At 42.6% G+C, this 25,588-nt stretch overlaps 1 long non-coding RNA gene across 1 annotated transcript in view; it reads right to left on the bottom strand.

The window, feature by feature from the left end:
• Nucleotides 1–25,588, bottom strand: part of LOC307177101 — a 191,837-nt gene that overhangs the window by 5,654 nt on the left and 160,595 nt on the right. The window lies entirely within an intron of this gene.

Consider the following 25,588-nt stretch of genomic DNA (forward strand, 5'->3'; position numbering starts at 1 on the left):
GAAAAAAGAAATACCTCAGTGAAATCAGTGATTCCAATGATTGCCACTGAAAAACGTTCTGCTTCAATCCTAATTATATCCACAACCCACACGACCTTTTTCATGAAAAATAGAAGATACATTAAATTTTAAAGCTTTCTAACAGCTTAGGATTTCAAAGACAGCCATGCAATTTGATCATTTCCCAACCCCCTGGACCCAAATCCAGGAATTCAATATGATTGGCCAGAGGCATAAACAAAGGCACAGCACTGTCAATTAAATGTTAACTGCCATGCAGAAAATCTCAGTTAATTTTCAATTTCATTTAATCGTGGAATTCAACAAGATCTTTGGAGTTAACCATGGTAGCTTCCTGAAGACCTAGACAAAGCCCCCAAGTGGTCAACCTCGTCCTTCTCTCTAGTGGTCACATCCTGATCTCCTTGACCTTCTAAGGGAACAGAGGAGAAGACCCCTTCGACCCCTCTTATTCTATTAACTATTTGGAGGTAAAGAGAAATCCTAGATGGACTGACTCTCCATGAGGAAACAAGGGTTCTTGACTTTATTCTTGTGACTTCAAACTCTATCCATTGGCACATTAATGAAATTTTATTTTCTTTGTAAGGAGTGGAAAGAAGAGAGCCTAGTACTTCTAGAAGTTGTTGGATGCCAGTACCAATTCCATACTTGATTCAGTCCTGGCTTTGACTTCCGGATGTCAATTCAGACCTGGCTTTGTGGACTCTGTAATTTGCCTAATGCCACTGGAATGACTTTCAAACTCATCTCACCTTCCCCACCTTCCCTGTTTCCTAGCACACTATGCCCCCAGCCACGACCTCTTCAGCCCACCGGCCACTGAAGCTGCCTGTTCTTCTCTTGTTCCTTGTGACTTACCTGGGAACCCAGTACAGAGAGCATGAGGCATTCACATTCAAGAACTGGGGCTCCAGATGTGGGGGGGAAGGAATGAATACCGTTGTGTTGTGTAGCATAACTGGGCTCAGCTCAAGGGTCGGAATGAGACACTCTTCCCGATGTTACTGCAAACCACTTGTGATGTGAGGGCAGACGGGTTTAATCCAACTCATAGAGCCAGAATGTAGAACAAAGAAAGCCCTAGCTCTGGCAGGAGGAAGGGTGAAAGTGTGCAGGGATTTAGTGCATGCCAAACTCACTGTGATGGGGGAATGACGAGGGTCAGGTGAGAGAAAGCAAAGAACCAAAGGAGATAAGACACTGTGAAAAGAGCATCACCCAATGGGGCTTGGGAAGAGATGAGGGCATCCAGGTTGTGAGACATGAGCTGACTTGGTCAGTAAGGCTCTACTCCTTAACTCCTGGTTTATTTCAGAAAGATGTTCTCCCCAGCCGGACATCGCTCAAACAATCCCCGAAGTTCCTGGTGGATGGAATGACTAATCCACAATCCATGGGCAGGACTGCGCATATCCTGCCCAAATGAGTAAATCAGGAAGTTGCATTTTTTCTCACTCTGTCTACACAATTGTAAATTCTTCAGAAATTCTATCCGTGGGGCAGGGGTGGGAGCGAGAGGAGGACCCCAAAGCTCATTGTTATTGCTCCCTTCCCATCCTGTATCCATACACACGCACACCTGCCTCCCGACCTCTTGTAAATTAACTATGCACATCTATAGATTTGGTTTTTAAAAAAAATACTTAGGAGATTATGTGAAGAATAGGGATTAGTTACTGTTTCCTTCAAAATACTAACTTTGGACCAAGGGGAAGTTCAGGAAGAAGATACTCCTATTCTCATTCTCCCTATTACTGGAGAACGATGTTTTTAAAAAAACCAAACCAAAACAAAACACTTTTCCCGTTTTATCGATATGTGACATATAACTCTATTAGTTTAAGGTATATAACACAATGATTTGATAAATGTATATAATGCGAAATGATTGCCACAATAAGTCTAGTTAACATCCATCACCTCGAATTGTTACACATTTTTTTCTTGTGATGAGAACTTTTAAGATCTACTCTTAGCAACTTTCAAATAGACGATACAGTATTGTTAGCCAGAGTCACCGTGCCATACATTACATCCCCAGGACTTATTTATCTTAAAACTGGGAGAACGGCAGGTATTTTTGAAGAAAGCTGGACTGAGATGGTAGGTCTGCAGGAGAGAGAGCAAATTCTGAATGGGGAAGAAGGAAAATGTAGATCGAGTGAAGTCCTCTCATGAGCTGTATACGTGCACTGGTTTAAAAAAGGGGTGGGGGAGGGTAGACAGATTATCTTGGAATAAAATCAGCCTCAGAATAGAACATGTGTTGGGCTGGTGCGCAGCAGTGGAGTCTGGGGCCCAGATCTCACTCTCCTAACTCGACACCAGCACAAAATGAAGCATTCTTTAAAGTTTTGTTGCAAAACCTGTTATAGATGTTGGTGGTGACCTAAAAGTGTTTAAAAAAAAAAAAAGATCGGGCTGCTTTAAAAGGAAATGTGTTCTCCCAGGAAGGAGGTAAAGACGGGGAATTCTTTATGTTCCCGTTATAGGACACCTGGCGGGTGGATGCGCTCCCCTTCCATCTCCCCCTGACCCCCGGGGGCGCGGCCCGGCGTGGGGAGGGAAGGAAGGGCGAGCAGGGAGGTCTAGAGCAATTCAGGAGACCTCGTGGGAGCATAAAGGCTCCAGAAAGCCCTCCAGGGGTGACCTGGATAGAAAACATCTAAAAGCCCTTATTGTCCACAGCCTAAAAGGGGCTGCATTAAGACAGTTTCTCTTCTAAGCAGCAGGGAAGGCACCGCTACAGCTCGATCCCAGAGGCACAAACATGTCCGGCTCCGTTCTGGGTGTTCAAGGGTGAGCAAACTTCCATCTGAGAGCCACGAAGGTCAACAGTCAAGAGGAGTTGATAGGAATCCCTGGCTAACACTTATTGCTTGCTTATCATGGGTTAGGTATTATTCTAAGTTCACGTGCGGGTTCACTTAGTGTTGTCAGTAAGCTCCACGTTCGTTTATGGAAGAGGAAACCGAGGCCTGGGGTAGCTAAGGGCTAGTTGAAGTTTTCGAAGGAGGCAGGCGATGGAGGGCGCGACACACTAGACAGTCTGGCTCCAGAGCCGCTGACCCCACTGCTCCGCCACCTCTGCCTTCTGACAGGTCCATCATCGCAGAGGGCTTTGTACTGGAGCGTTTCAAAGTGAAATGAGTCATGTTGGGAAAGCATTTCTAAGCCGTTCCTATAGACGCCGTGTTGGATGGTTTTACGTCACTTTTGGCAGCCACCCCGTGATGAATCTATTCCATTTCTTTCATAAGAAAAATTTTCATAAGGAAAAACAGAAAGAAAAATTTAATGAGCGAATCCTATTATCTCCTCCTTCTTCAGGGATTCATCCCGGCTTCGCATGGTCGTAGGGACCATCCTTCCCCGTGGCAGATACCCAGGGCCTGGCAGGCTGTCCGGGCAGAGCTAACTTACCTCCAGAGCTAGTGTCATACGGCTCCCGTATGCTTTTCATTGATGCCAGATGTCACATGCGTTGTCATCTTTTAATGAGTATGGCATCCTGATCAGGAGAAGTTTCAATGTCAGATTGTTTCTGGATGGATCAGCGAAAAGGATCCTGTTTCTCTCATGTTCCTGGCTTCACCCTATCACCACAGTCATCTTCCAGAAACTCCCTCCTGGTCCAAAAATTTCATTAATTCACTATTTGCCTTGCCATAGTCTGTCTGTATTTTTTTTCCTGATGTTATTTTCTGTGATTCCTTCCTTCATTTCCTGCTCCCCAGTTTACAGTCCGTGCCTGCCTGACTCTGATACACTGGCTCATGCTTTCTGGAATGTTCTCCTGTTGTCCTTCCCTCCTAATTTCTCTGCAGGTCGTCATATTGTGACCCTTTCAAGGCCCAGTTGCAGCGCTGTGTCTTTAATAATCCCGTTTCCAATCACTCTAATCACTCTAAGCTACCCCACCCTTCTCCAAGCCCTTCGTGACACCTGACAATTTCTTTGTTGTTCTTTGTATACTAGCTACTTATATACTAAACTTATATTCCTAGATTGCAGTTTCCTTAAGCGCAGGACTGGTTTCACTCCGGGACAGAAATCGAGGCAGACCCGGGCACTGTGATGAGGACACAAGGGAAGGCCAGGGTCCAGCTGTTATGGCACCAGACAGGCCCCTCATTTCACTGGAAGAACAGCTTCTCCCCCTCCACAGAGAAAGACTGAGGGCGAAGGACTCACCTTGTCTGTGTTTACATTTATATGTTTTTCCCGACTGGACCATTTTGCCACCACGCCGTACAACTGCCCCTACAGGAGGTGTTCATCAGAGATCACCCTAGACGCTCCACACACAGTTGCTCTGAACCAAGCACTAATCCTTAAGTGAATCAGTGGTGATCAGGGAAGTCCAGTTGGCTTTGTGAAAGTTTACTTTAGCCATAGCAGCTTATACAGAAAATTCCTAGCGAGGGTCATTTTTCTTCAAAGGTGTTAGATTCCTTCTCTTGCCCAGCACAATAGAATCTGCTTTCCATCAAGGCTGCATGAACAAGTCATGGTTCCCAGTTTTGCATTTCTCTATATTGTGGCCAAACATAAGCAGGATGTCGAGGATCAAAACACGAGGGTTTGGCCTGTCCCCACTGCCTGTTCAACATCTTGAATGGCTAATGAATGACTCTTCTGACCTGTTTAGTCTTAGGCTGGAGCTTAAAGTACATTATGTCTGCTAGCTTGGGCTACAGCCAGTCATTCCTGCCCCCTCCATAGCTCGGATCGAGAGCTCTTTTACTGCCTGGGCTGGCTTGAAGAATACAGGTCAATCAGAAGTTCCTGGGCCTGTACCCATCACACAGCTTTGTACAACCAACCAACAGGCCCACGCACCAGTGGTGTGCTGGAACTGACCCCTACTGGCTCACTAGAGCCAACAGCTTGCATCTCTTCCCAGCTGCATGGACACCACATTCAGTGATGTCATGCTGGTACCTTGAACTCAACCATGGTGAGAGTATTTATACTGTGGAAATTGGCAAACGCTACAAATATGGTCTTTCTTTCCCCCTTCCTTCCTTCCTTCCTTCCTTCCTTCCTTCTTTCCTTCCTTCTTTCTTTCTCTTTCTTTCCTTTCTTTCTTTCTCTTTCTTTCTCTTTCTTTCTTTCTTTCTCTCTCTCTTTCTTTTCTTCTTTCCTTCCTTTTTTTTTTTTTCCTGAGGGAGCTGGTTTACCAAATGCCCCTGAAGCAAGCCCATCACTACTCCTAATGACAAATATAAGACAGAATACCTGCCCACAGGGACATTATCCCATTTCTCCTAACACAGAAAACATATCCTGTCTCTTTGAGGCCAAGTCCATATGAGGAAGCTGAGGCACACAGCTGATTGCCCCAAGGGAAAGAGCACTAAATGGAATCCCAGAATCACCTAGATTGGCATCCTTAGTTCCACCCAGGTCTGGCCTTAAGGTACCAAATTTTTCTGCCCCAAAGAGTCAGATGAACCTAAGCCAGATGGGGGGGGGTGAAAGTCAAATGGACTGATTAACTTTTTTGAAAGGATAAATGAAGTCAATAAATGTTTAGAATAGAAAGAGCTGCTTCCACTCCAGCCTCTAGTACATTTCCACATCACACTGGCCCTAATGGAGAGTGACAGCTGATGAAAGCTGCTATTCATGGTCATCTGAAACAGCTTTTCCTCCCAGATGAAATTCGGTGTGGCGTGAGTCTAAACACGCAGACCGAAGGCTGGGCGAATGTATTCCCCAGGTCCCCGAGGGCTGGCAGAGGCCACTCTGTTTGCGAAGGGGGCTTCCTGACTGGGCATCAGACAGGCCCAGTGTAAACAATAGGGGTCTTTGTGCCCCCCTATGCTCAGGCCCGAGAGAGTGGTCCTGGCCCTAGACTCTGCCCATCTCAGGCCCTCCTCTTTGTTTATAATCAGCAGCAGGCACTCAGGGTGGCTTGAAGTTTGGTGACTAGTATTTGCTACCACCATACGGAACAAAGCCCGGATTTATCCTCACTGCCTTCCAGGTGAACTGTGTCCCTGCAGGGAGCAATGTCGGGGTGGGCAACACGATGCTTCAATTCTGAGATGGCTATTCTGCCTTCTTGCCTGGAAGAACCAAGAGCACATGCACGTCTAGCAAAAGGACTTCTTGTACGGAGTACAGGGATGCTGGGCTATCCCAGCAAACTGTAGGACTGATCTACAAGCCTAAGGCAAGCAAAGACCCCTTGGAACAAGAAGCCATGGCTTCTACTCCATGTCTTGCCATCTGACACTGACATGAAGTTACAAACATATGGTTTCCATCAAAACAGAGTTGGCAATACTCCATCAGCCTCAGGGAGCCAGGACTTAGAAACCAGGGCAGCTAGTAGCTTAGGAGCGAGAAAGCTGGGCACTTGGAAGGCCTCTGGGCATCTGGGCCAGGAGGGAAGTCCTTCTGGAAGAACCAGTACACAAACCCCACGAGGGTGAGCACTGGGCAGAGTGACAAGATCAAGAGTCTAGGGTTGAAAGAAATCTTATTTAGTCCCATAACTTCTGCCTCTATCCTGAGTCACCTGTCAAGATGGTTCCCCTTCTTTCTTGCTCTGAGGTTAACTACCAAAAAGATGGCTGCAGGGCCCAGCAAAGAGAGATGAAGCATATTGTGCATCATGCTGGCAAAATCAGGCCCTCGAGCTAAGTGAACCAGAGCAAAGCATCAATGTTTCTCTCTTTGTGTTTCCTGACTCCTGCCCCAGCCCCAAGACCCCTGGGGAATGAACACCAATCTCAGGCCACAAACTCGCCTTTCAAGACATTACCTTATTATCTCTAGCTGATCCTATTTTCTCTTTTAAGATCCTGTGCCACTGGGTGGGACAATTTTTTCTATTCCTTTCTATCCCCAGGAACCTAAAACGATGTATAGAAACTCAAGAAACAAGTCATTGAATGTGTGAATTTGGGGATTCTCCCAATTCCTACAGCATTTTGTATTTCAGTTTCTTGCCAAGTGCCAAGGCAGGTGTGTGTGTGTGTGTGTGTGTGTGTGTGTGTGTGTGTGTGTGTGTGTGTGTGTGTGTGTGTGTGTGTGTGTGTGTGTGTGTGTTGAGGATGGACTGTCTGTCCCTCCGTTGCTGTTGGTCAGAGCTGGCATTCATTGTCTTATCTTTCCTTGGTCCCAACATTTCTCCAGTTACCTGACCATTCAGCCTGCTGCTTCATCCTCCTTGCCCCAGACAAAAGGCCTCTTCATACACACCTGTTTAGCTCCCACTCAGCCTTTTCTGTGTTTCTCTGGCAGAGGGGAGAGGGGTGCAAGGCAGACATTCAGCCATTCTCTGGTGCCATTCTTGAGACTAAAGACTCTGAGTCCTTGAGACACACCTCACGGCCATTTCTACTCTACAGCTCCAGCGTTCTGCTGAGCACCAGAGGGCAGGGTTTTTATCTCCCCAGGCTCCACAGGGAAGAGACGCAGATGTCGCGGCCTTACTTCTCCAGCTTACCTGGCACGATTACCCTGCTGACCTGCCTGAGGACCAGGTGAGCCTCTAACTTCCTTTCTCTCTTCTAATGAACCTCTCTCCTCCCAGCCTTTGAAATCTGCCCAATACACAGGCAGGATAACTCAGCTGTTTATCTACCTCTCATTTCAGGGAGATATATGAAAACATCTGCTGGACCATGTATGCTCTTGAAACTCCGAATTTTGAGGTCCTTGTGACTTAAAATTCTTTTTCTAGTAGACCACTGTTCCTGCCAGGAGTTTCCAGAATCAATTTTGATCCAAAGCTGACTCAGTTCTTCCTTTTGGCACAGCTGCTGACATATCCCTGTCCTGATACACCGAAGTGGAATGTTCTATCTGTCCTGGGGAGAGGAAGTCACACAGCAAAAGAGGAGAACCTTCGTCTGGTATTTCCAAATCGCATCCTGCGTCATCTGCTGCTTTCGATCAGATGGATGCAACAAGCTTCCTAAAGTTAATTGTCTGTCCTGAAGCTGCTACTCCTGTGACCCCAAGGGTCCCTCAGGTACATTTAGGGCAAGTGACATATATTAGCTATGTTGTGAGAATAAAGGAGACTGAAAAATTAGGATCCTGCCAAAAAGTTTGGACAAAAAGGAAATAGGCTGTTTATCTGCTGTCTTTCTGATGGGAGCGTCTTACAACGTACAATGGCACATTTTACTGAGGAACACCGGCAGGGTCTCCCGGCTGTCCGTCGTCTTTGCATATTATGGTACTTAAAACCAATAGGGAGGGGGCTTAGATCCAAGAGATATTTTGCATTTTTCCAAGGTGTGTGGATTTCAGGGTCTTGTCCCAGAGGTGGGGAAAGGAAATGCAGAGGTTTCTGCCAGATTTCCTTTCTCTTACAGCTTCGGAGCGGTTCAGCATAAATAACCAAGGTTTCGCCCTGTATTTCAAACCCCTTACATGTCATTTATTACTGTTGCTGTCTTGCACTGTCGGGACATCCATCCTGTGCCTTGATGGCCAAGAAAAGGACTTAAGTGTCTCACCAAGGAGTTGCCCAAGTGTGTCAACAAGACTTTTTTGCCCTGATATTCCAGAGCAGGTGGGATATGGCTCTCAAGACACATGTGGGTGTGTGTGTGTGTGACTGAGTGTGAGTGTATGTGGTGATTATACCTTGATGGCAGGAAAATCACTCTTTCCAATCCTCCCAGAATCTCCTCAACACTACTTGACATTTTTCACTTCATCAACAGAAAGGCTGAATGCATCTGATTTATTTGATCTAACAAGAATATGCAATAAATAAATATATATATATATACACACATACATAGAAAGTATAAAGTAAAATTTCAACCATTTGTATTGTTGTATGAATTCATTTTTCAGAAAATTCCCTTAATGTACAATAGACATTATACACTAGGTAGCACGGATGAGAAAGCTGAAGCCAAGGGAATGGAATTACTTATCCAAAATCTTCCGCTAGTTAAAGGCAGCAGACTGACTTCCATGGAAATTCTTTTCCCACTTTATGAGTTTAATCAGATTTCTGGTAGCCGGAATAATGGGAGCTAATAGAATAAGGATTTTAATATGGCTTTTACATGAGAGCCAAGAATGAATTTGAGTGGTGAGAGTTCTAATTTGGGTGCAAAGGTTAAGGTTGTAGAAAATGCCAGAAGGAAGCTTGAAGCCACTGGCTACCAGGAGGTGCTAGAGGGGTTATGTAAAGAGGAGTGTGGGTGGGGAAATAGCAGAGATAAATTTTTGTGGGTTTTTTATTCAACAGTTATTTCAACTATGTTAGTTACACTCCAGGCATTTGTGATGGGAATACAAAGATGAATAAAACATGACCAAGTAAAATTCAGATGTGGCAGCGTATGCATGTTTCACCCATCTTTTACAAAGTTCAACTTGATTTTTACTGTTTTCCTTGCTTCACTAGAAGGTTTCATCTGTCTTACTGGGGGCTGGGGCTTAAGAAGGAGGATCAATTCCTGCCCCACAGAGAGCGGGGACTTGGAAAGTAAAGCAGTTGTGTGTGTGTGTGTTAATGGTTTAGGTAGGATAAGACAGATGGAATATTTATCTATTTCTGATATGCCACCAAAAAAAGAAAAGAAAAGAAGGCTATTGTGTGGCAGATGCAGATGTGTGGGCAGGGACCCAAAGGAGAGGGGAAGAGTGGGAAAAGGTGAGGAAGAAACCGAGGGTGAGGGTGAGGGTGAGGGTGATGTTTAGTTTTAGGGTTAGGGCTCTATGAGCAGACCCTACAATGGAATTTTAAGTAGGAGAGGTTTGCTGGGGCAAATGCTGTTTCTCTTTCTATAAAGGCGAGGTAAAGCAAAATTTATTGAGGATAATAGTCTTCAGATCCGAATGCAAGTGAGACATTTATGAAAGGAATTAGGAAGGGAAGGAAGAGCCTCAAACTGCAGTGCAGCCCGGAGAAGGTCCTCGGATGGGGAGTCCTAGAGCAGAGGCTGCCCATTACAGGGGCTCCACATTGGTAAGAAATGGCTTTCTTCGAGCCCCTCTCCTGCCCCTGGCCACTATACTCCTTCCTCGGTCGGAAGCAGCCTGGGAAGAGGATGGCCTTGGCACACATGCCACAGTGGATCCAAGGTGTGGCAGCTGAAGGCCATCAGTCCCCCGCTCTCCACTTAGCAGGCTCCCCCAAATCACCTGAGCCATGCACCTCCATGGAGACCACACCTGCTGGTCCTCAAGCCAGGAGCGGGGCCCAAGCATAGACTATCCCCTGGAGGGCCTGGGTGAGGAATCCAAGGGCTGCTCTTGCTTGTGGACGCTGCTCAAGTGCTTCAAAGCTGTGTTGGATGAGAGGCTGTGCTAGGCAGCCACCCAAACCTCACACGAGGGGAACTTCCCACCCTCTGCACCAAGAAAGCCCTTGACGAATCCAAAAAGGAGTGGAGATGCACATATATGTGTATACATACATATAGAATGTAGATGTATATAAATATGTATGTATCTATAACTGGTTCACTTTGCTGTATAGCAGAAAGGAACACAACATTGCAAATCAACTATATTCCAATAATTTTTTTTTTAAATAAAAGATAAAGAAAGCCCTTGACAGGTGTCTGGAAGAGGAGTAATTCCTGGCCCACGTGACGTACCTTCCCCTAGTCTCCTACTAAGTGAGCACAGCAGTGGGGCGGCCGCTGTATATGCACTGGGGGATGAATGAACTCCCTGGAGAGCTCACACAGTAGGCTGTGGACAACCCCATTTCAGCTCTTCACACTTTCCACATAGACCTGGGAAACCAGGTTCTCTGATCTGACAATGGGATGTGATGGATGTAGAGTTAAGCTGAAGGAAAGTCAGTTTAAAATACCTTTAAATACCTTTGAGAATCATGCCCTCACTAAGGTTAGGGTAAGCAGTGATGCCTGAGAAGATGTCTGCTCCCAGGGTTTAATTAATGATGTAGTGACGCAGTAGTTCTGTCCTGGGGGTAGAGAGAGGGCATGAGATTCCTGGTGAATGAATGCACTCCTGATATGCATCTGTCACAGCTCCTGGGTTTCTGAGTACAGGGCACCATGGGGATCGGATGAAAAGCGTATATGGTCAACTAGAAATCCTTTATCAAATGCACAGGTTACCACAGCGCCACGTGCTTCGTGAGAGTACATCCACCACCATCAAAAAGAAAATTACATGTTTTAGAGTAATAACAGCAGTCATGCCGTGTGCACTCAAAAAGCTATACTTGGAGACAGAGAGTTCTGAATAAATAATTGATGATTCTGTCTGCTGAATGCACAGTGGATTTTTTTGCATCATAAATAAATGAGCAACCTTTTATTTATCCAGCGAGACCTTCCTGAGTGCATGCGGAACATCATTCTTGTATCATCGTGTTCATTTACGGGCTAACCAGCTGTTTGCGCTCTGTGGGACAGTGAAATGGTTCATACAAATGAAAAGAGCAAATAAGTGTCAGCCACAGGTACTGCGAGGGCCTTGATCTGATGATGTTTTATGGCATTTTCTTAAACTTCGCACGAAGAAACATGGAACGTTGTTTCCTGGAAGATGGGTTTTGTGTATCTGTATTGGGAGTAGCAATGTTTTGTGAAGTTCTCACTTTGTGCGTGGGCTGCAAATGCAGGACTCAAGAAGTGCATCGTTTCCTCCTGGGCATTCTGCTTGCCACCACTGGGTGGCAAGTTTTGCTTTGCTGCAGCTCTATGGGCCACACAACGAAGCTCATGCTTCAGTATCGGGGAATTAGATTTTCCAATCAATTAAATAAAATAGCATTCAAGGATTCAGTCAAGCAAATTGTAGCGGTTTGAAAACAGTCCTGTGAGTTTTTGATTCTCTTGTCCCGGAGAGATAGGGTCCACATCCCCTCTGTTGAATCTGGCCAACCTTCATGATGGGTCAGTCCACAGGCTATGGTGGAAGTGATGCCACGTGACTCTGGAGGCTGTCATATGAGAGGTACAGCTTCACCTGGTACCCTGGGCACTCAAGCTCTAAACAGCCAGACACAAAGTCCTTCCCCTGGGAGGACACCATGTCATGAGGAAGCTCAAGGCAGCCCATGTGGGGAAAACACATGGAGAAGCTCTTTAGACTAAACCAAGACAGAGAGATGCCTGGCCAGTTCCTGTTTGACTGAAATGAGAGACCTCAAGCCAAGACTGCCTATTTGAACCTTCTCCAAATTCCTAACCCACAGACACTGCCAGAGATAATAAAATGTTTACTCTTATTTTAAGCCACCAAGTTTTGGAGTGGCTTGTTAGGCAGCAGTAGAGGACAGGAATACAAATGAATCTAAACGCACAGAGAATTACAGACATAGAAATTACTCAGCAACTTATCTTAACTTAATTATCATCTACTGCACAGACCTTGTTCACGATTATCCATGCCATGGTGCATGAATGACAGCACTCACCTGGGATTTTGTTTTGTTTTGTTTTCTTCCAGTTTTATTGACATATAATTGACAGAGAGCACTGTGTAAGTTTAAGGTGTCCAGCATAACAATTTGCTTTACATACATCACGAAGTGACTATCACGGTAAATTTAGTGATCATCCATCATCAAATACAGGTGCACAATTAAAGAAGTAGAAAAAAGAAGTTTTTCTTGTGATATAAACTCTTAGGATTTACTCTCCCTTAACAAATTTCATATATAATGCATAGCAGTGTTAATTATATTTATCATGTTGTACGTTATATCCCTAGTACTTATTTATCTTATAACTGGAAGTTTGTACCTTTTTAAAAAAAATTTTTTTTATTGGAGTATAGTTGATATACCATTGTATATGTTGTGTTAGTTTCAGGTGTACAGCAAAGTGAATCAGTTATACATATACATCTATCCCACTCTTTTTTAGATTCTTTTCCCATGTATCGCCTGGGATTTTGACGCTTCACCATGTGTCAGGGTTTATAGCAGTCTTTTTTTTTTTTTTTTTTTTTTTTGCAGCGTAAGGCCTTCACAGAGTCTTTTCAGAGATTTCTTCAAGCCTATAAGAAAGTGTGCATTTTCCTTTCTAATTTCCCTGCTTGCTATTCCTGTATCCATGTAAGACGTAGAAATTGCAATCTTTCCCCTTCAATCATGTGCCCTCCTTCACCAGTATTCTAACTGGTAACTATATTATGTACTAGATTAATTTAATTACTTAAGAAAGAATCCCTCCATATCCATCCAGCATTATATTAAAAGGGTTATACACCATGACCAAGTGGGACTTATCCCAGGAAAGCAACGGTGGTTCAGTATAGGAAAATCAACCAAAGTAATAAGCATATTAGTAGAAAGGAGGGGAAAAAAGCAAACGATCTTCTCAATTGATGCAGAATACCTTTGACAAAATCCAACAATTTTTCATGATAAAAACACTCAAAGAATTAGGAAAAGAAGAAACCTTCCTCCACCTGGTAAAGGGCACTTACGAAAAAAACACATTTAACGTCATACTCAATGGTGAAAGACTGAAAGCTTTTCCTCCGAGATCGGGAGTAAGACAAGCAAGTCCATTGTGTCCACCTCTTTTCAACATAGTACTAGGAGTTCTAGTCAGAGCAATCAGGCAAGCAAAAGAAATAAAAGCATCCAAACTGGAAGGCAGAAGTACAGCTATTCACAGATGCCATGATGTTATAGACAGAAAATCCTAGAGAACCTATTTTTAAAAACCCATTACAGCTAATAAACTAATTGAGCAAAGTCATAGGATATAAGATTAACATGCAAAAATCAGTTGGATTTCTATATCCTAGCAATGAACAATCCAGAAAGGAAATTAAGAAAATGATTTCATTTACAATAGCATCAAAAGAATAAAATACTTGGAAATGAATTTAAGGAAGACATAGATACTGAAATTGACAAGACACGCTGAAAGAAGTTAAAAAAGACCTAAATAATTGGAAAAACATCCCTGTTTATGGATTGCAAGACAACATTATTAAGATGGTAATAGATCCAAGGCAGTCTATAGATTCAATGCAATTCCTATCAAAATCCCCATGGCTTTTTTTTTTTTTTGCAGAAATGAAAAACCAATCCTAAAACTCATATGGAGTTGCAAGGGATCATAAATATCCAAAATAGTCTTGAAAAATAATAAAACTGGAGGACTCACACTTCCTTATTTAAAAATTGACACAATCCTCATCATTCTCCAAGGCCTCTAAGGTGCTTTTCATCTGGCATCTTTGATTACCATCCTAGAAGTGGTCTCCCCACCTATATCCTCAGGTACTCTGAACCTTTCCTAGAGCCTCTGTCAAGTTTTACCTACTTTTATGATCACTTGTGTACATGTCTTTTTATCTATCAGGCCAGGGTGTAGCGTAGTATGAAATTCAAGGTCCCAGCATGACTTGGCATTAAGCAGTATATATCCTTGCAAACAACACAACTTCTCTCTGAGCCCTAGTTCCCTCAACTTAATGCTGGTAAAATGGTGCTACATTACTGGTTCCAAGGCAGGAGGTATATCAGAATTACCTGTGTTGCCATGATTCTATGAAAACCGACCGAATCAGAACCTTCAAGGTGGCGTGAAGTCCTGGCATGGGCATCTTATAAGCTTTTCAGGTGCTTCTAGAACATGCCCCTGGATCCCAGGAACCAGAGATCTTGCCTGTCTTGGCTTATTGCCATCTCTTTAGTTTTCTAGAGGGAAGCAAAGCTCGGCACATAGTGGTGACCCAGTATTTATATGAATGAATTAATAAATGATCCTTAAGGCCCTTTCCATCACAAGTATTTATGTCTCTCACCTTGTTCATGTATATATCCTCAAGGTGCTTAAACATAGTGTCTTGGCTGTATTAGGTGATGATTGAGTATCTGTTGAACTGAACTAAAGTCAGAGAGTTAATCTGAGGCACAGAAGCAGAATTCTGGGAATCCATCAGGTGACAGCAGAAACTTTTCCACTCCATCTGTAAGAGAGACACTGTGGAGGCATAAAAATCCTCCACTGAATGTTTTTGGAGATGTTTTTTAAAGAAAGTGTTTTAGTGCAATATGATTTCAACTCTTACTCTGACAAATTTGATTTCTGCCACGTTTCAGTTGGTTTCATACGGAGTCCTTCTGTATCCACATTGTCATGAGGCCTCCTGGAGCTGCTCTGTCTGCACTTTATCTCTACACCAGTCCTTCAGGCTGAGGCACTGGAATAGATGTGGGATGCCTGAAAACCAGAGGACCATACAGTGGTGGGGAAGGCATGGGGGGGTATGTGGTCCAGCTTGGTCCATACTGGTTCCCTCCCCAAGATGAAGCAGACCCGCCCCAAGCATTGCTCCCCGCAAGAATGCCCAGCGAAAAGGATAACTTAGAATAGGCATCCTTTGATCCAGCTATTTATACCGCCTCATCTGCTAGACTACGACCGACCGTTCCAGGGCTTTTAGTCCTATTTCCAACACGCCCTGTCTTTAGACTACAGCTTGAGGCTTTACCCTTTAATAACCTCAGCTTGTTATCTGTCTTTCAAAGGCCCTGGGAGAACCTACTTGATAGACTCAGGTTTCACAGAGACTCTTTTCAGTTCAATCTCTGCATTTTAGGGAGGATACATTAGCAGGGGAAAAAAATTCATAACTTCCATTTGCTTCACGTTATCTGATTAACAGGCAAGAGAACCTGCACACATTAAGAAATATTAGACACGTGTCTAATTTTCGTCATCAGTTTGAGAGATCAGGGAGCTGTGAATTCAAACTGTAAATATAAGCAGTCTTAGCAGAGTTGAAGCCGGAATGTGCCCTGAGGGGATGGCTGGATGAAGCTCGCGTTTGTTTGCTGGGTTTATGGATTTTGTTCATTTGCTGTTTGGTTGCTGGCAGCTCTTTTATTACAAGCAGCTGCCTTTGTACGGAGCAGACCTTCCAGTGTGCATTTGCTGACTCCCTGACCTCAACTGCTGACCACGCTGCTGCCAATCGTTGGGCTCTACACACCTAGAAAGAGCCGCTGTGAATCGAGGAACCGAGGCTTGAAATTTCTGTCTCCCTCACAAGCCCCTGAACTTCAGGACTTAGGATTGTGCTAAGCCGCTGATAGTCAGCCACCCAAACTACACGCTTCTTCACTCACTCAACAGTTACTCACCGAGTGTCAATCACACGCCAGGTACCACTACCCCGAGTATTGGGGATGTATGAACCGAAAGAAAAGACCTGGTCTCATGTCCTAAGTGGTTTTACCACATTCAAGGGAGACACATGACAGATATGCAAAATAAGAGTCTAAAATTAAGCATCAATTAAATATGAATTCAGACTCTACTGATTCGAAACTTTGAGGTTCTAGATGTGGGATAAACTAACATTTAACTGAGGACTATTTGAAGAATATATAACTTACTTATGGGAACTCATGTTTCGAATTCTGTCCCCAAAATCCAAACTAGTTATTCTTAAAAGTTTGTTTGCACTTAGATTACTTCACCTGTTGTCACCTTTCCATTTCTATGGATCTTTTTTAAAATTAATTTTTACTGGAGTATAGTTGATTTACACTGTTGTGTTAGTTTCTGCTGTACAGCTAAGTGAATCAGTTATACATATACATGTATCCACTCTTTTCTAGATTTCCTTCCCATTTAGGTCACCACAGAGCATTGAGTAGAGCTCCCTGTGCTATGCAGTAGGTTCTCATTAGTTATCTATTTTATATATAGTAGTGTATATATGTCATTCCCAATCTCCGAATTCATCCCACCTCCCCGCTTCCCTCTTGGTAACCATAAGTTTGTTCTCTACATCTGTGACTACTGCAAATAAGTTCATCTGTACCATTTTTCTAGATTCCACATATAAGTGGTATTATACAACATTTGTTTTTCTTTTTCTCACTTACTTCACTCTGTGTGACAATCTCTAGGTCCATCCACACCACGGCACTATTTCGTTCCTTTTTACGGCTGAGTAATATTCTGTGGGTCTTTTGAGGTTTGGGCAGAAGGGGAGGTGGGGCTTCTTGCACTTGTGTCTGTTGTTTCCTTAGTGAAAACCACCGTTCTAGGTCCCTCTTCTCTTCCACAAAACTGATTGGCACCACAATGGAAAGGCTTGGAGGCTTCAAGCCCTGTTTGGTGCTTCTGTATGATGACACCACAGGGTCTCAGCCTGACCCAGGAATTTCCATTCAGAGCTGGAGACTAAAGGAGTTTTCGCCTAGCGGGTAACGGAAGTCCCTGTAAGCTGGCTAAGAAAATGAGGCCGAACATGCCATGTCTTTCCACCTTCTGGGCTGCACTGGCTCTGAATGAGTGCGAAACAGTCTCAGAGAAAATGAGACCAGTGATCATAACAGTCATGGAGATTAATGCGCTGCTTTCCTAGAACGAGACTGCAAGCTGAGAGAGTGATGAATGGATGGGAATGTTCTTGAAGGCGGAACATTTCGTAAGGTCGTTATCATTAACACGGCATCATCCTTTCTGTGAGTCTCATGCTGAACAATAACGTTCTCATTCCCAAATGCAGCACCATAAAAATGTATCTTTGAAATTTATGCCATTATATATCAAATTGATGACGAGACCCAAACAAAACTCACCCACAATCACAACACTTAATGCCTTTTAAATGCATTAATGGAAACAGACGGAAAACAGCCAGTGTCTGCTCAGCACAAGGATTTTCAAATTTGATACAATAATCATAAGTTTACGTTTCTCCAAGCACCCTTCCTAATGTATCAAAAGCCACACAGAATTTAAATAAGAGAGTCAATCATCTAGCAAATCTGATTTGGAGGGAAAGGTTTTTCATTAGATTGTTTGGGGAGATTTCAGCCTGATAAAACTCCCATTCTCTAGATTCAAAACCCAGACAATGTTTTGTTGACAAAACATTCAAGCAGCAGGTTATTACAAACAACATCAAGGAACTCATAATCCAGCATTGAAGAACTTCTCGGAAGCCATAACAACAACAGAGGCAGGAGTTGCAAAGCAAAATCAAATGGTAAACACTCAGGAGGCTCTTTCTATTTGGGTCTAATTAGGCAGTTTTCTGGGTGCCATCAGAATCTGGGGGAACAATCTGCTCCAGAGAGATTCAGAAGAGAAAGTTCTACAGAGCATCACACCAACTCATTGGGCAAAAGCCTTTAGTTGACCAGAACACTCACGTGAGACATGCTCCAAGCCCCTCCCATTCACAGACCCATCACAAACATACAACTGATTCCTGACTTGGTTTGCCAGAGGTCTTTGTGTTAGATAATATTGGAGATCATGGTCAAATTCTTATTCTCTATTTCCTACTTCTGGACTTCTGGTAGATTGCCATTTTTAACAAGGATAGCAGGATCAGTAACAGTAATAATAACAGTGGTACCAGCAGTAGCAGACAGCAGCAACAACTGTGGCTCTTGAACAATACAACATATGACTACCATTAGCAAAATTAAAAATAAAACCAAGGGACCAAAGATGATGAGGTGGGAAAGTTTCACTGTCCTTCAGTGAACCCGTCCCCACACAGTGTCTCAGCTTGCGGGGGTGAGGCTCTGGGGTACAGAAATGGGACAGGTCTTTTGAACCCCAAAGGATGAGAACCGTATCTGTCCCATGTCCAGGGAGCAAGCCTGTGAGTGCCGCTCCGTGGCTGGGGCACTGGGCTGTAGGGCAGGTGACCTGCTCTGAACACAGGATGCACACCTTGGGATCCTGATAGCCAGCTGTCCAGCCTGTGCTGATAACATCCCAGAGTCAGGAGGATGGACCGGTGTTGGCAGCCGAGGAAGACAGGGAAGGGTTCACATTGCCTTGGGGGACCTGGGGTCACCTCCGTGTTTCACAGGTAGGATATAATTCCTCTGCCCATGGTTTACTTTACACTACTTGCTGTAGGAGATATCAGCATTTGTTCACCACTCCATTTCAATTTCCTTTTGGAAGAGCACTTCATCCTACTCTCTACTCATGTAGCGTTGTCTCTACCCTCAGGAGAAGACCATGCCCTAGGCTAGGTCAGTCAGCACATCTTTGCCCCCATCCCTCTCTCCCCACTTGTTGGTCAGTTCCAGGACGGGGATAACACAAGTCAGGTTAAACAGACCTGGAGATTCTCAATTGTGAGGCTTTCGTCGGATCTATGGGAGAATCAACTCTTCTCCACTTCGTCTGAGACTGAAGCTGTGGGGACTGCCACCTATAGCTGAGCCCGGAGCCCCAAAGATAAGCACTGTGATTCTGGCCATGTGACAACAACACTGAAATAAACAACACCTAAAGCTCGCTCGACCTCCCAAATTCCCCAGCCTCAGAGGAGGCCAGGCCCCCTCCCAGCTTAAACCAAAGTTAGGTTGGGGTGGGGTCTCCATCCCTCATAATCTAAGGGCTGTAACTCTGCCAAGGAAGATGTGGGGTTGTCTTTCTCAATTTGTCACTAATAGAAATGTTAACGTAAACAAACACAAAGAAGTTGTAGTATGTACTTCTTTTTTTTTTTTTGCCACACCACGTGGCATGTAGGATCTTAGTTTCCCGACCAGGGATTGAACTCGTGGCCCTTGTAGTGGAAGCGCGGAGCCTTAACCACTGTACCGCCAGGGAAGTCCCTGTACTTCTTTCTCCTTCATGTATCCTTAATCAATGGAAATCACTCTCCCTTACTAGAGTGTAAGCTTCTGGAGGGCAGAAAGCAGGTAGTCTTTGTTTCCCTCATAGAGTGTACTCTCCAATAGAAGTTAAAGGGTTTTGTTTGCTAAGCACCATGTCAGGGAGACGTGTGCAAATTTAAACGCAGAAGCCAGTTGAGCTGAGTTGTTTTGGATGTTAACACACTACAATTTTCTCTTTTGGGAAGAGAGATGGTGAGAAACTCAGAGATGGAGAAGAACAGACAGAAGCCAGCAAAGGTGGAGACCCCTTTCTGTAATATCCCTTTGCAACCCCCCAAACCTTAGTAAGATTGAAAACAGTCTATGTTTCATGGGAACTGGAAGCCGTGTGGAATTATAGGAATGAGAAGACAGCTCCATGTTGGGTTGTATTTACCTGTAAGATTCTACAATACTGGATAATTCCTGGACTTAGATTATGAAGTACTTCTTCCTTTCGGGGGCTGGACCTCCATGATCTGTACAGCAATTACATTACCAGCTAAAGCTGCAGGGAAAGTGACTGGGGAGAGGCCCCATCCATCTACAAGAGTTTACTTTGGCAAATTACCCTCCAGGATGGAAAATAGCCACAGGCCAAGAGGCCGAGAGAGCCCTTAGTTATTGTTTCTGCCGTTGACCTCTGTGCTCCAGAAGATATCCCAGAGGAAATCAGACTCCCGGGTCAGCTCAATTGCTTTTTTGAGCCTCACCCATTTAAGTGATTACTCCTGTTCCATGCCACAAATCACAGATGAAACAGAAACGAAGAGAAATTTTTGTCAACGCTTTTCTGAGAAGAGTGTGTTCTCACAGTTAGAGACAAGGAACAAATCAAGGCTTCACTTCAGTTAGTCAGGGCTGATCCCCTGCCCTAACAATGCCCTTTCGTGTCTACTACCTTTTAAAATATGCAAACCTTGATTTTTCTTTTTTTTTAACCAGAACAATCTGATGGCTCGTTAATAAACTACAAGCCCAGGGAAGGGCTGAGTACTTGGAAAAAGATAAATCGTAATTAAAAAAAAATACAAAGTCTGCCTGGCAAAGGGAAGTCAATGGGGCCAGAGGCAGACCTACATCCCGCCACACGGAGTTAGTGTCTCTCTAAGGAGCCAGGTCGCACCGTTACAGCCAGCCAGGTTCAGGCAAGGAGCAGAGAGGGTCCTACCTGGGCAAAATAAACAGGTGCCACTGGGGCCGGACACCTCAAAGAATGAAAGCTAGACATTAGAAATCATCCCTTCCCAAGCTGAAAAAAAAATAATGCGAAAGAGGACATTTGGGGGACCATTGGGAAAATGTGAATATTGACTGCATGGATTAAAACAATGTAAACTTTCTTAAGAATGGTTTCTATTGTGATTATGTAGGAGATTATGAGCATTTTTAATAGATACATACTGAAGTGCTTAGAGTAAAGTTTTAAGTTGTTTATAACTTACTCTCAATTCAAGTGCAAAAAAATTCCTACATATGTAAATATAAGGTAATATAATATGATATAAATACACACACACATACAGTCATACATATGTAGAGCGAGAACGAACCCAGGAGAACTCAAGAGCTTCCCTTCCAGAATTAAAATATATATGAAATGCTGGGGGAAGGCTCATGTGAGTGAAATTAGTATTGTTAAAATTAAAGGAAAAAATTCAACTCCACTTATGTTCAAATCTACACAAAAGACAATTCTCTTATTTGTGAGATTTATAGAATTTAAATTTTTCTCCATGTTGCTTTTAATCATATTATCCTACTCTTGGGCCAGTAGTAAACACCTTAAAAATAAAATTGTAATGGGATTTTTAGATACCTGTTTCAGGCAGTGAAGCTCACGGAGCAGTCTTAGGACCAGTTCTGATTTGCTATATAGTAGGAGATTGTGAACCAGTCAAAAATAACTGGTAAAAAAAAGCAATGAGATCATTTCAAAAAAAAAGCCAGGCAAAAACAAAGGGAAGGACAATCTCTGCGTGTATGTGTGTGTTTAAAAGGCAGATGAAGCAGTATTTGTTAAAGTTCCGATTATGTGCAGAGGATTTTACCTCATTCATTCATTTTATCCTTAGAATATCCATGCAAAGCTGGCTTTATTATACTCAGCTTACACATAGGAAACTTAGGCTCAGAGAGGTTAGGTAGCAGATCATGTATTTAAGAGCCAGGATTCAAAGCTAGGATGGTGCTCATGTTCCTATACCAGCTCAATATTAAAGGCATTGTCCAAAGGCCCGTAATTCAGTCCCTCAAGTGGCACTTGAGAGTCACTCAAGGGAACGGAGAACAGAGGAGCAGAATGGAGCCTGCCTCTGTGCTTAGGCACCTCTGTTTGTATGGGAGGGGTCCTGGCCACCCAGGGGTGGGCTGTTGGCTTTTTCTCTATCCCCCATCAGATTCTCTGTTCTTTCAACATAGACAGAAAACTTATATGCTAAACAAGCCTGATACAAAAAGGAAAGAGGACAGTTGATCTTCCTCCTTTAGGTCCTAAAACATATTCATCAGTTGTCTTTTAAACCAGGCCTCCACAGACCTCGTTTTTGTAAATAAAGTTTTATTGGAACACAGACACAACCATGTTTGTGCTATTGCATGTGGTTGCTTTCATGCTACTACGGCAGAGCTGCGTATTTGTAACACAGACCGTAACACCCACTTTCCCTTTACAGAAAAATATTCACTGTCTTTCCCTTTACATAAAAAGATCTAAACATAATGATCAGTCTTTCCATCTCTAATGCAGAGACTCTGGTGGTTTCCATTTCTAAAAAAATACAAGTACCCTTGGATTACCAAAAAAAAAGTCAATACATTTTTAAAGGCTGATATACTACGATACATTCTCTCATCGTTGTCCAATAAAACTGAAAATTAATATTTAAAATGAAAGCAAAAAACCCCTCCAAATCCATCAAACACACATCCAACTACCTATAAATCTATCACTACTTTTTCTTTTAAACACTCCTGAGTCAAAGAAGAAATAAAACTATGTGAAAGAGTTTCCTGAGACAAATGGTAACCAGATGAAAGAAAATGTCCCATTAAAATAAATGAAGAGGGACTTCCCTGGTGGCGCAGTGGTTAAGAATCCACCTGCCAATGCAGGGGACACGGATTCAATCCCTTGTCTGAGAATATCGCACATGCGGCAGAGCAACTAAGCCTGTGTGCCACAACTACTGAGCCTGTGCTCTAGAGCCTGCGAGCCACAACTACTGAAGCCCGTGTGCCTAGAGCCTGTGCTCTGCAACAAGAAAAGCCACTGCAATGAGAAGCCCGCTCACCGCAACTAGAGAAAGCCCGCAGGCAGCAAGGAAGACCCAACACAGCCAAAAATAAAAAAATAAATGAAAATAAATGAAAATAAGTAAATAAAATAAATGAGGATAAGATAAAGATAAGCTACCAAGGAACGGTAGACCAAGATAAGCTAAAGATAAAATATTTTGGAATAAACATAACAAATATGCAGACAAAATTCTTATGAAGGATCTAAAAAATGCTTGAAAAAATGGAAGCATTTATTTGTTCTTCAATAAGAAGACTCAATATGATTGTAAAGAAGTCTATCTCACATACATAAATTTTGAAATTTAATGAATTTCTTTAATTTTGATACAATTATACAAAATTTCAACTGTAAACAAACCTAAGACTATTCAAGAAAATTTGAAAATAAAATGTAATGAAGGATAATTACCTCCACCAAATAATAAAACATATTATACAGCTATAATTGTATCAGGCAGTGTCCAATCAGGAAAGAGAAACCAGTTATTTGAATGGAAAAAGTTTGTTATATGTCAAACCAACAGTCCTTTGCACACTGTGTACATACAAAGACATTTCTTCAGAATCATGTCTGTAGTTATTTAAAGAGCTTGTTTTGCTTTTGCCTCTATCTTTGAAATTCTTGTTTGGTCTGAAACCCTTACTAATAAAAAGATAGTCCATTCTTTAAAGTCATACACCAGACTGATGATTCAGTGGTTCATTTATTTCTCAGCTGTGTACTGTTGTGCTTTGTTGCTCAGGAATTTTTTATGTTTTACAGTTACCTGATGGAGCTTAAAAGAAATAAAAGGACAAGGAAAAAACCTTTGGAGACAAAAAAAACCAAAAAAGAATTAATAACTATTAATGGGCAATGGCATAAGAAAGGATTGGCTAGTAAGAAGTAAAGATAAATGTAAAGAATATAAGCATAGTGCTGCCCTGGTGGCGCAGTGGTTGAGAGTCCGCCTGCCGATGCAGGGGACACGGGTTCGTGCCCCGGTCCGGGAAGATCCCACATGCCGTGGAGCGGCTGGGCCCGTGGGCCATGGCCGCTGAGCCTGCGTGTCCAGAGCCTGTGCTCCGCAACGGGAGAGGCCACAACAGTGAGAGGCCCGCGTACCGCAAAAAAAAAGAATATAAGCATAGCAGATATAAGGAACGCCCACTACCCCTAGAGCTCAAGTAGACCACCCAAGAAAGAAGTATCACCGCTGTCTCCACCTTACACACACACAATCATACTGAGCTGAGATCCAAACCTTCTTGAAGAAAGCACTAGAAAAGGACAGATCAACATCAGCCACCAAAGTCCATGCAAAAATCCCAAACATTACTTTAACAATATTTAAAATGTATAATACGTTGTGATCAGTGGGTTTATCCCCAGAATGCAAAGTTGGTTTAACTTTCAAAAATCAATTAATGTAATTCGCCATATCAACACTCTAAAAAAGAAAAAAATATATGATGATGTCAATAGACACAGAAAAAGCATTTGACAAAATTCAATATCCATTTCTGGCAAAAATTTTCTAGAAACTAGGAATAACATGGCATCTATGAAAAACCAACAACTAACATCATACTCAGAAGTGAAAACTGAATGTTTTCCCCTAAGATGAGAAAGAAAGATTTCTGCTCTTATCATTTCTATTTCACATTGCACTGAAGGTTCTAACCAATGCAGTAAGGCAAGAAAAAGAAGTAAGAGATATCAAGATTGTAAAGGAAGAAGTAAAACTTTATTTACAGAAAACATAATTATCTATGTAGAAAATCCAGTGAAATCTACAAAAAGTCTACTAGATCTAGTAAGTGAGGTTGGCAAGGGTGCAGAATGTGAGATCAATACATAAAATCAATTGCATTTTCGTATACCAGTAATAAACAGTAGAACATTTAAATAAGTAGTACGTATTTATAACATAAAAATATGAAACACATAATGATAAATCTGAGAAAAGATATGAAAGAACTGCATCCTGAAATCTACAAAATAAATCTGAGAGAAATTAAAGACCTAAATAAATGGAAATACGTACATTGTTCATAGTTCAGAAGACACAATACTGTTAAGATATCACAATTTTCCATATAGTGATATGTAAATAGATTCAATGCAATTAAAGCAAAATCTCAACAGACATTTTCCTTAGAAATTGATAAATTTGTTTTAAAATATATATAGAAAGGCAAAGGATATAGAATAATCAAAACCCCCTGTAAAAAGAACAAAATTGGAAGAATAACACAACCTGATTTCAAGACTTATTAAAAGCTAAGTAATCAATACAGTGGAGGACTGTCATCAAGATGGGCAGATTATTGTAATGGAACAGAGAATCTAGAAATAATTCCACACATAGAGGGACAACTGATTTTTGACAAAAGTACAAAGGCAATTCACCAGAAAAAGAATAGTCCTTGCAAAAGATCAATTGGTGGTAGATCAATTGGATATCCAAATGAAAAATAAATGAACATGAACTCTGATCTGTACCATGCACCATATAGAAAGTTAACTAAAAATGTATTATATTCCTAGGTATAAAACCTAAATTTTAAAATGTCTAGAGGAAAGCATATGAGAAAATCTTTGTGTCCTTGGACTATGCAAAGATTTCTTAGATACAACAAAATCATAATCCATGAAAGAAAAAAAACGATATCAGACTTCATCAAAATCAAAAACTC

This window comes from Stenella coeruleoalba, assembly GCF_951394435.1.
Source record: "Stenella coeruleoalba genome assembly, chromosome: 19".
Taxonomy (NCBI): Eukaryota; Metazoa; Chordata; class Mammalia; order Artiodactyla; family Delphinidae; genus Stenella; species Stenella coeruleoalba.